The sequence below is a fragment of the Lampris incognitus genome, chromosome 2, assembly GCF_029633865.1.
Source record: "Lampris incognitus isolate fLamInc1 chromosome 2, fLamInc1.hap2, whole genome shotgun sequence".
NCBI lineage: Eukaryota > Metazoa > Chordata > Actinopteri > Lampriformes > Lampridae > Lampris > Lampris incognitus.
Genome location: NC_079212.1, coordinates 66,919,941 through 66,933,443, shown reverse-complemented (window position 1 = coordinate 66,933,443; position 13,503 = coordinate 66,919,941).

Genomic DNA, 13,503 nt, shown 5'->3' with positions numbered 1-13,503 from the left:
AAACACACCTCTATTCATCTATACACCATATATAGACAACTATACCTAAAGACTCCTCTATTCATCTGTACACCATGTACAGACATCTATATCTAAACACTCCTCTATTCATCTATACACTCTGTATAGACATCTATACCTAAACACTCCTCTATTCATCTATACACTCTGTATAGACATCTATACCTAAACACTCCTCTATTCATCTATACACTCTGTATAGACATCTATACCTAAACACTCCTCTATTCATCTATACACTATGTATAGACATCTATACCTAAAAACACCTCTATTCATCTATACACCATATATAGACAACTATACCTAAACACTCCTCTATTCATCTGTACACCATGTACAGACATCTATATCTAAACACTCCTCTATTCATCTATACACTCTGTATAGAAATTTATACCTAAACAATCCTCTATTCATCTGTACACCATATACAGACATCTATACCTAAAAACTCCTCTATTCATCTATGCACTCTGTATAGACATCTATACCTAAACACTCCTATATTCATCTATACACTATGTATAGACATCTATACCTAAACACACCTCTATTCATCTATACACCATATATAGACAACTATACCTAAACACTCCTCTATTCATCTGTACACCATGTACAGACATCTATATCTGAACACTCCTCTATTCATCTATACACTCTGTATAGAAATTTATACCTAAACAATCCTCTATTCATCTGTACACCATATACAGACATCTATACCTAAAAACTCCTCTATTCATCTATACACTCTGTATAGACATCTATACCTAAACACTCCTCTATTCATCTATACACTCTCTATAGACATCTATACCTAAACGCTCCTGTATTCATCTATACACTTTGTATAGACATCTATACCTAAACACTCCTCTATTCATCTATACACTCGGTATAGACATCTATACCTAAGCACTCCTCTATTCATCTATACACCATGTATAGACATCTATACCTAAACACTCCTCTATTCACCTATACACTACGTATAGATATATATACCTAAACACTCCTCTATTCATCTATACACCATATATAGACATATATACCTAAACACTCCTCTATTCATCTGTACACCATGTACAGACATCTACACCTAAACACTCCTCTATTCATCTATACACCCTGTATAGAGATCTATACCTAAACACTCCTCTATTCATCTGTACACTCTGTATAGACATCTATACCTAAACACTCCTCTATTCATCTATACACCATATATACACATCTATACCTAAACACTCCTCTATTCATCTGTACACCATGTACAGACATCTATACCTAAACACTCCTCTATTCATCTACACACCGTGTATAGAGATCTATACCTAAACATTCATCTATTCATCTATACACTCTGTGTAGACATCTATACCTAAACGCTCCTGTATTCATCTATACACTTTGTATAGACATATATACCTAAACACTCCTCTATTCATCTATACACTCGGTATAGATATCTATACCTAAACACTCCTCTATTCATCTATACACACTGTATAGACATCTATACCTAGACACTCCTCTATTCATCTATACACGCTGTATAGACATCTATACCTAAGCACTCCTCTATTCATCTATACACCATGTATAGACATCTATACCTAAACACTCCTCTATTCACCTATACACTACGTATAGATATCTATACCTAAACACTCCTCTATTCATCTATACACTCGGTATAGACATCTATACCTAAACACTCCTCTATTCATCTATACACACTGTATAGACATCTATACCTAGACACTCCTCTATTCATCTATACACGCTGTATAGACATCTATACCTAAGCACTCCTCTATTCATCTATACACCATGTATAGACATCTATACCTAAACACTCCTCTATTCACCTATACACTACGTATAGATAGCTATACCTAAACACTCCTCTATTCATCTATACACTCTGTATAGACATCTATGCCTCAACACACCTCTATTCATCTATACGCTCTGTATAGACATCTATACCTAAACACTCCACTATTCATCGATACACTCTGTATAGACATCTATACCTAAACACTCCTCTATTCATCTATACACCATATACAGACATCTATACCTAAACACTCCTCTATTCATTTGTGAAACATGTACAGACATCTATACCTAAACACTCCTCTATTCATCTATACACCCTGTGTAGACATCTATACCTAAACACTCCTCTATTCATCTATACACTCTGTATAGACGTCTATACCTAAACACAACTATATTCATCTATACACCATATATAGACATATATACCTAAACACTCCTCTATTCATCTGTACACCATGTACAGACATCTATATCTAAACACTCCTCTATTCATCTATACACTCTGTATAGACATATATACCTAAACACTCCTCTATTCATCTATGCACTCTGTATAGACATCTATACCTAAACACTCCTCTATTCATCTATACACTCTGTATAGACATCTATACCTAAACACTCCTCTATTCATCTATACACTCTGTGTAGACATCTATACCTAAACACTCCTCTATTCATCTATACACTATGTATAGACATCTATACCTAAACACACCTCTATTCATCTATACACCATATATAGACAACTATACCTAAAGACTCCTCTATTCATCTGTACACCATGTACAGACATCTATATCTAAACACTCCTCTATTCATCTATACACTCTGTATAGACATCTATACCTAAACACTCCTCTATTCATCTATACACTCTGTATAGACATCTATACCTAAACACTCCTCTATTCATCTATACACTCTGTATAGACATCTATACCTAAACACTCCTCTATTCATCTATACACTATGTATAGACATCTATACCTAAACACACCTCTATTCATCTATACACCATATATAGACAACTATACCTAAACACTCCTCTATTCATCTGTACACCATGTACAGACATCTATATCTAAACACTCCTCTATTCATCTATACACTCTGTATAGAAATTTATACCTAAACAATCCTCTATTCATCTGTACACCATATACAGACATCTATACCTAAAAACTCCTCTATTCATCTATACACTCTGTATAGACATCTATACCTAAACACACCTCTATTCATCTATACACTCTCTATAGACATCTATACCTGAACGCTCCTGTATTCATCTATACACTTTGTATAGACATCTATACCTAAACACTCCTCTATTCATCTATACACTCGGTATAGACATCTATATCTAAACACTCCTCTATTCATCTATACACTCTGTATAGACATCTATACCTAAACACTCCTCTATTCATCTATACACCATATATAGACATCTATACCTAAACACTCCTCTAATCATCTATACACTATGTATGGACATCTATACCTAAACACTCCTCTAATCATCTATACACTATGTATAGACATCTATAACTAAACACTCCTCTATTCACCTATACACTATGTATAGACATATATACCTAAACACTCCTCTATTCATCTATACACCATATATAGACATATATACCTAAACACTCCTCTATTCATCTGTACACCATGTACAGACATCTATATCTAAACACTCCTCTATTCAACTATACACTCTGTATAGACATCTCTACCTAAACACTCCTTTATTCATCTATACACTCTGTATAGACATCTATACCTAAACACTCCTCTATTCATCTATACACTCTGTATAGACATCTATACCTAAACACTCCTCTATTCATCTATACACCATATACAGACATCTATACCTAAACACTCCTCTATTCATTTGTGAAACATGTACAGACATCTATACCTAAACACTCCTCTATTCATCTATACACCCTGTGTAGACATCTATACCTAAACACTCCTCTATTCATCTATACACTCTGTATAGACGTCTATACCTAAACACAACTATATTCATCTGTACACCATATATAGACATCTATACCTAAACACTCCTCTATTCATCTGTAAACCATGTACAGACATCTATATCTAACACTCCTCTATTCATCTATACACTCTGTATAGACATCTATACCTAAACACTCCTCTATTCATCTATACACTCTGTATAGACATCTATACCTAAACACTCCTCTATTCATCTATACACTCTGTATAGACATCTATACCTAAACACTCCTCTATTCATCTATACACTATGTATAGACATCTATACCTAAACACACCTCTATTCATCTATACACCATATATAGACAACTATACCTAAACACTCCTCTATTCATCTGTACACCATGTACAGACATCTATATCTGAACACTCCTCTATTCATCTATACACTCTGTATAGAAATGTATACCTAAACAATCCTCTATTCATCTGTACACCATATACAGACATCTATACCTAAAAACTCCTCTATTCATCTATACACTCTGTATAGACATCTATACCTAAACACTCCTCTATTCATCTATACACTCTCTATAGACATCTATACCTAAACGCTCCTGTATTCATCTATACACTTTGTATAGACATCTATACCTAAACACTCCTCTATTCATCTATACACTCGGTATAGACATCTATACCTAAGCACTCCTCTATTCATCTATACACCATGTATAGACATCTATACCTAAACACTCCTCTATTCACCTATACACTACGTATAGATATATATACCTAAACACTCCTCTATTCATCTATACACCATATATAGACATATATACCTAAACACTCCTCTATTCATCTGTACACCATGTACAGACATCTACACCTAAACACTCCTCTATTCATCTATACACCCTGTATAGAGATCTATACCTAAACACTCCTCTATTCATCTGTACACTCTGTATAGACATCTATACCTAAACACTCCTCTATTCATCTATACACCATATATACACATCTATACCTAAACACTCCTCTATTCATCTGTACACCTTGTACAGACATCTATACCTAAACACTCCTCTATTCATCTACACACCGTGTATAGAGATCTATACCTAAACATTCCTCTATTCATCTATACACTCTGTGTAGACATCTATACCTAAACGCTCCTGTATTCATCTATACACTTTGTATAGACATCTATACCTAAACACTCCTCTATTCATCTATACACTCGGTATAGATATCTATACCTAAACACTCCTCTATTCATCTATACACACTGTATAGACATCTATACCTAGACACTCCTCTATTCATCTATACACGCTGTATAGACATCTATACCTAAGCACTCCTCTATTCATCTATACACCATGTATAGACATCTATACCTAAACACTCCTCTATTCACCTATACACTACGTATAGATATCTATACCTAAACACTCCTCTATTCATCTATACACTCGGTATAGACATCTATACCTAAACACTCCTCTATTCATCTATACACACTGTATAGACATCTATACCTAGACACTCCTCTATTCATCTATACACGCTGTATAGACATCTATACCTAAGCACTCCTCTATTCATCTATACACCATGTATAGACATCTATACCTAAACACTCCTCTATTCACCTATACACTACGTATAGATATCTATACCTAAACACTCCTCTATTCATCTATACACTCTGTATAGACATCTATGCCTAAACACACCTCTATTCATCTATACGCTCTGTATAGACATCTATACCTAAACACTCCACTATTCATCGATACACTCTGTATAGACATCTATACCTAAACACTCCTCTATCCATCTATACACCATATACAGACATTTATACCTAAACACTCCTCTATTCATTTGTGAAACATGTACAGACATCTATACCTAAACACTCCTCTATTCATCTATACACCCTGTGTAGACATCTATACCTAAACACTCCTCTATTCATCTATACACTCTGTATAGACGTCTATACCTAAACACAACTATATTCATCTATACACCATATATAGACATATATACCTAAACACTCCTCTATTCATCTGTACACCATGTACAGACATCTATATCTAAACACTCCTCTATTCATCTATACACTCTGTATAGACATCTATACCTAAACACTCCTCTATTCATCTATGCACTCTGTATAGACATCTATACCTAAACACTCCTCTATTCATCTATACACTCTCTATAGACATCTATACCTGAACGCTCCTGTATTCATCTATACACTTTGTATAGACATCTATACCTAAACACTCCTCTATTAATCTATACACTCGGTATAGACATCTATATCTAAACACTCCTCTATTCATCTACACACCGTGTATAGAGATCTATACCTAAACATTCCTCTATTCATCTATACACTCTGTGTAGACATCTATACCTAAACGCTCCTGTATTCATCTATACACTTTGTATAGACATCTATACCTAAACACTCCTCTATTCATCTATACACTCGGTATAGATATCTATACCTAAACACTCCTCTATTCATCTATACACACTGTATAGACATCTATACCTAGACACTCCTCTATTCATCTATACACGCTGTATAGACATCTATACCTAAGCACTCCTCTATTCATCTATACACCATGTATAGACATCTATACCTAAACACTCCTCTATTCACCTATACACTACGTATAGATATCTATACCTAAACACTCCTCTATTCATCTATACACTCGGTATAGACATCTATACCTAAACACTCCTCTATTCATCTATACACACTGTATAGACATCTATACCTAGACACTCCTCTATTCATCTATACACGCTGTATAGACATCTATACCTAAGCACTCCTCTATTCATCTATACACCATGTATAGACATCTATACCTAAACACTCCTCTATTCACCTATACACTACGTATAGATATCTATACCTAAACACTCCTCTATTCATCTATACACTCTGTATAGACATCTATGCCTAAACACACCTCTATTCATCTATACGCTCTGTATAGACATCTATACCTAAACACTCCACTATTCATCGATACACTCTGTATAGACATCTATACCTAAACACTCCTCTATTCATCTATACACCATATACAGACATCTATACCTAAACACTCCTCTATTCATTTGTGAAACATGTACAGACATCTATACCTAAACACTCCTCTATTCATCTATACACCCTGTGTAGACATCTATACCTAAACACTCCTCTATTCATCTATACACTCTGTATAGACGTCTATACCTAAACACAACTATATTCATCTGTACACCATATATAGACATCTATACCTAAACACTCCTCTATTCATCTGTACACCATGTACAGACATCTATATCTAACACTCCTCTATTCATCTATACACTCTGTATAGACATCTATACCTAAACACTCCTCTATTCATCTATACACTCTGTATAGACATCTATACCTAAACACTCCTCTATTCATCTATACACTCTGTATAGACATCTATACCTAAACACTCCTCTATTCATCTATACACTATGTATAGACATCTATACCTAAACACACCTCTATTCATCTATACACCATATATAGACAACTATACCTAAACACTCCTCTATTCATCTGTACACCATGTACAGACATCTATATCTGAACACTCCTCTATTCATCTATACACTCTGTATAGAAATGTATACCTAAACAATCCTCTATTCATCTGTACACCATATACAGACATCTATACCTAAAAACTCCTCTATTCATCTATACACTCTGTATAGACATCTATACCTAAACACTCCTCTATTCATCTATACACTCTCTATAGACATCTATACCTAAACGCTCCTGTATTCATCTATACACTTTGTATAGACATCTATACCTAAACACTCCTCTATTCATCTATACACTCGGTATAGACATCTATACCTAAGCACTCCTCTATTCATCTATACACCATGTATAGACATCTATACCTAAACACTCCTCTATTCACCTATACACTACGTATAGATATATATATACCTAAACACTCCTCTATTCATCTATACACCATATATAGACATATATACCTAAACACTCCTCTATTCATCTGTACACCATGTACAGACATCTACACCTAAACACTCCTCTATTCATCTATACACCCTGTATAGAGATCTATACCTAAACACTCCTCTATTCATCTGTACACTCTGTATAGACATCTATACCTAAACACTCCTCTATTCATCTATACACCATATATACACATCTATACCTAAACACTCCTCTATTCATCTGTACACCTTGTACAGACATCTATACCTAAACACTCCTCTATTCATCTACACACCGTGTATAGAGATCTATACCTAAACATTCCTCTATTCATCTATACACTCTGTGTAGACATCTATACCTAAACGCTCCTGTATTCATCTATACACTTTGTATAGACATCTATACCTAAACACTCCTCTATTCATCTATACACTCGGTATAGATATCTATACCTAAACACTCCTCTATTCATCTATACACACTGTATAGACATCTATACCTAGACACTCCTCTATTCATCTATACACGCTGTATAGACATCTATACCTAAGCACTCCTCTATTCATCTATACACCATGTATAGACATCTATACCTAAACACTCCTCTATTCACCTATACACTACGTATAGATATCTATACCTAAACACTCCTCTATTCATCTATACACTCGGTATAGACATCTATACCTAAACACTCCTCTATTCATCTATACACACTGTATAGACATCTATACCTAGACACTCCTCTATTCATCTATACACGCTGTATAGACATCTATACCTAAGCACTCCTCTATTCATCTATACACCATGTATAGACATCTATACCTAAACACTCCTCTATTCACCTATACACTACGTATAGATACCTATACCTAAACACTCCTCTATTCATCTATACACTCTGTATAGACATCTATGCCTAAACACACCTCTATTCATCTATACGCTCTGTATAGACATCTATACCTAAACACTCCACTATTCATCGATACACTCTGTATAGACATCTATACCTAAACACTCCTCTATCCATCTATACACCATATACAGACATCTATACCTAAACACTCCTCTATTCATTTGTGAAACATGTACAGACATCTATACCTAAACACTCCTCTATTCATCTATACACCCTGTGTAGACATCTATACCTAAACACTCCTCTATTCATCTATACACCATATATACACATCTATACCTAAACACTCCTCTATTCATCTGTACACCTTGTACAGACATCTATACCTAAACACTCCTCTATTCATCTACACACCGTGTATAGAGATCTATACCTAAACATTCCTCTATTCATCTATACACTCTGTGTAGACATCTATACCTAAACGCTCCTGTATTCATCTATACACTTTGTATAGACATCTATACCTAAACACTCCTCTATTCATCTATACACTCGGTATAGATATCTATACCTAAACACTCCTCTATTCATCTATACACACTGTATAGACATCTATACCTAGACACTCCTCTATTCATCTATACACGCTGTATAGACATCTATACCTAAGCACTCCTCTATTCATCTATACACCATGTATAGACATCTATACCTAAACACTCCTCTATTCACCTATACACTACGTATAGATATCTATACCTAAACACTCCTCTATTCATCTATACACTCGGTATAGACATCTATACCTAAACACTCCTCTATTCATCTATACACACTGTATAGACATCTATACCTAGACACTCCTCTATTCATCTATACACGCTGTATAGACATCTATACCTAAGCACTCCTCTATTCATCTATACACCATGTATAGACATCTATACCTAAACACTCCTCTATTCACCTATACACTCTGTATAGACATCTATAACTAAACACTCCTCTATTCACCTATAAACTATGTATAGACATCTATACCTAAACACTCCTCTATTCATCCGTACACCATGTACAGACATCTATATCTAAACACTCCTCTATTCATCTATACACTCTGTATAGACATCTATACCTAAACACTCCTCTATTCATCTGTACACCATATATAGACAACTATACCTAAACACTCCTCTATTAATATATACATTCTGTATAGACATATATACCTAAACACTCCTCTATTCATCTATACACTATGTATAGACATCTATACCTAAACACTCCTCTATTCATCTATACACCATATATAGACATCTATACCTAAACACTCCTCTATTCATCTGTACACCATGTACAGACATCTATACCAAGACACTCCTCTATTCATCTATACACCATATATAGACATCTATACCTAAACACTCCTCTATTCATCTGTACACCATGTAGAGACATCTATACCTAAACACTCCTCTATTTATCTATACACCCTGTATAGACATCTATACCTAAACACTCCTCTATTCCTCTATACATTCTGTATAGACATCTATACCTAAACACTCCTCTAATCATCTATACACTCTGTATAGACATCTATACCTAAACACTCCTCTATTCACTTATACACTCTGTATAGACATCTATACCTAAACACTCCTCTATTCATCTATACACCATATATAGACATCTATACCTAAACACTCCTCTATTCATCTGTACACCATGTACAGACATCTATATCTAAACACTCCTCTATTCATCTATACACTCTGTATAGACATATACACCTAAACACTCCTCTATTCATCTATACACTCTGTATAGACATCTATACCTAAACACTCCTCTATTCATCTGTACACCATGTACAGACATCTATATCTAAACACTCCTCTATTCATCTATACACTCTGTATAGACATATACACCTAAACACTCCTCTATTCATCTATACACTCTGTATAGACATCTATACCTAAACACTCCTCTATTCATCTATACACCATATATAGACATCTATACCTAAACAATCCTCTATTCATCTGTACACCATGTACAGACATCTATATCTAAACACTCCTCTATTCATCTATACACTCTGTATAGACATCTATACCTAAACACTCCTCTATTCATCTATACACCATATATATACATTTATACCTAAACACTCCTCTATTCATCTATACACTCTGTATAGACATCTATACCTAAACACTCCTCTATTCATCTATAATCTCTGTATAGACATCTATACCTAAACACTCCTCTATTCATCTATACACCATATATAGACATTTATACCTAAACACTCCTCTATTCATCTATACACTCTGTATAGACATCTATACCTAAACACTCCTCTATTCATCTATAATCTCTGTATAGACATCTATACCTAAACACTCCTCTATTCATCTATACACCATATATAGACATCTAAACCTAAACACTCCTCTATTCATCTGTACACTCTCTATAGACATCTATACCTAAACACTCCTCTATTCATCTATACGCTCTGTGTAGACATCTATAGCTAAACACTCCTCTATTCATCGATAAACTCTGTATAGACATCTATACCTAAACACTCCTATATTCATCTATACACTATGTATAGACATCTATACCTAAACACTCCTCTATTCATCTGTACACCATATATAGACATCTATACCTAAACACTCCTCTATCAATATATACATTCTGTATAGACATATATACCTAAACACTCCTCTATTCATCTATACACTATGTATAGACATATATACCTAAACACTCCTCTATTCATCTATACACCATATATAGACATCTATACCTAAACATTCCTCTATTCATCTGTACACCATGTACAGACATCTATACCAAGACACTCCTCTATTCATCTATACACCATATATAGACATCTATACCTAAACACTCCTCTATTCATCTGTACACCATGTACAGACATCTATACCTAAACACTCCTCTATTCATCTATACACCCTGTATAGACATCTATACCTAAACACTCCTCTATTCCTCTATACATTCTGTATAGACATCTATACCTAAACACTCCTCTAATCATCTATACACTCTGTATAGACATCTATACCTAAACACTCCTCTATTCACTTATACACTCTGTATAGACATCTATACCTAAACACTCCTCTATTCATCTATACACCATATATAGACATCTATACCTAAACACTCCTCTATTCATCTGTACACCATGTACAGACATCTATATCTAAACACTCCTCTATTCATCTATACACTCTGTATAGACATATACACCTAAACACTCCTCTATTCATCTATACACTCTGTATAGACATCTATACCTAAACACTCCTCTATTCATCTGTACACCATGTACAGACATCTATATCTAAACACTCCTCTATTCATCTATACACTCTGTATAGACATATACACCTAAACACTCCTCTATTCATCTATACACTCTGTATAGACATCTATACCTAAACACTCCTCTATTCATCTATACACCATATATAGACATCTATACCTAAACACTCCTCTATTCATCTATACAACATATATAGACATCTATATCTAAACACTCCTCTATTCATCTATACACTCTGTATAGACATATACACCTAAACACTCCTCTATTCATCTATACACTCTGTATAGACATCTATACCTAAACACTCCTCTATTCATCTATACAACATATATAGACATCTATATCTAAACACTCCTCTATTCATCTGTACACCATGTACAGACATCTATATCTAAACACTCCTCTATTCATCTATACACTCTGTATAGACATCTATACCTAAACACTCCTCTATTCATCTATACACCATATATAGACATTTATACCTAAACACTCCTCTATTCATCTATACACTCTGTATAGACATCTATACCTAAACACTCCTCTATTCATCTATAATCTCTGTATAGACATCTATACCTAAACACTCCTCTATTCATCTATACACCATATATATACATTTATACCTAAACACTCCTCTATTCATCTATACACTCTGTATAGACATCTATACCTAAACACTCCTCTATTCATCTATAATCTCTGTATAGACATCTATACCTAAACACTCCTCTATTAATCTATACACCATATAGAGACATCTAAACCTAAACACTCCTCTATTCATCTGTACACCATATATAGACAACTATACCTAAACACTCCTCTATTAATATATACATTCTGTATAGACATATATACCTAAACACTCCTCTATTCATCTATACACTATGTATAGACATCTATACCTAAACACTCCTCTATTCATCTATACACTCTGTATAGACATCTATACCTAAACACTCCTCTATTCATCTATAATCTCTGTATAGACATCTATACCTAAACACTCCTCTATTCATCTATACACCATATATAGACATTTATACCTAAACACTCCTCTATTCATCTATACACTCTGTATAGACATCTATACCTAAACACTCCTCTATTCATCTATAATCTCTGTATAGACATCTATACCTAAACACTCCTCTATTCATCTATACACTCTGTATAGACATCTATACCTAAACACTCCTCTATTCATCTATAATCTCTGTATAGACATCTATACCTAAACACTCCTCTATTCATCTATACACCATATATAGACATTTATACCTAAACACTCCTCTATTCATCTATACACTATGTATAGACATCTATACCTAAACACTCCTCTAT